This window comes from Pundamilia nyererei, unplaced genomic scaffold (genome assembly GCF_000239375.1).
Source record: "Pundamilia nyererei isolate P.nyererei 1_Seehausen unplaced genomic scaffold, PunNye1.0 scaffold00082, whole genome shotgun sequence".
Lineage (NCBI taxonomy): Eukaryota > Metazoa > Chordata > Actinopteri > Cichliformes > Cichlidae > Pundamilia > Pundamilia nyererei.
The window spans coordinates 1493776-1494632 of NW_005187483.1; the positions used below are offsets into that span (position 1 = coordinate 1493776).

The window sequence follows — 857 nt, forward strand, 5'->3', positions numbered from 1 at the left end:
CTTTGGTTTTAGATCACCTGAAACACAGCTGAGAAAGCTCAAACATCCTTTTCCCCAATCAACTTCCTGTCCTCTTCCTGGGGAGACTAAAGACAAACAGGAAAAATGCAGCACTAAAGGGATGGAACAACCATGCTCAGGCTATCAGCTCAGCTCTTGCAGGAACTGACTTAGTTGCGCTAAAAAGAGAGCATTCAAATATAAAATATAAGACAGTGTATTAAAAAAAAGAATTCTCTTGTAGAGGCATGAAATGCATTAATATATATAAACACACAATAGCTAGAGGTGTTACAGTCAGCCATCCTTTGTTTTTGTGTTAATGACCACCTGGTCTAATTGAAGAGCCCGTGACCCATAGAAGACCACGTGGCCTAATGGATAAGGCGTCTGACTTCGGATCAGAAGATTGAGGGTTCGAGTCCCTTCGTGGTTATTTGTATGTCTACAAATTTTCCCGGAGGAACCTACCCGACGCATTATTAAAACTTTATCAAATTTAATGGGTTAATTTCCTTCTATTTTCTCGTACTCTTCTATATCATTGTCTATAGTTCCTTGTTCTACACTGTAAAACCTGACAAGTTAAGTTAACTCAAATGATTTGGGGAAACCGATTGCACCAATTGATTCAAGTTTTCTAACTTAAACAGTTTTGGGTTATTTAAGTACTTTATTAGAGTCCCGAGAACCCAAAGCAAATATGATAATGTAACTCAAATGCATTATGTTTATTTACTCATTGTATTTAGTATGTTTTAACTTAAACCATTAAATTTCTTGTACTAAGATGCTGTATTTATTCAAACCTATTTAAAGTGTTACATGCTCATATTCAAATTAAGTTAAATTAACTT

At 35.5% G+C, this 857-nt stretch overlaps 1 non-coding gene across 1 annotated transcript; it reads left to right on the forward strand.

The window, feature by feature from the left end:
• The first annotated feature begins 363 nt into the window (after window positions 1-363).
• On the forward strand, window positions 364-436 carry trnar-ucg (transfer RNA arginine (anticodon UCG)). The gene has a single exon. It is a non-coding gene; the product is annotated as a tRNA-Arg (tRNA).
• The last annotated feature ends 421 nt before the right edge of the window (window positions 437-857 follow it).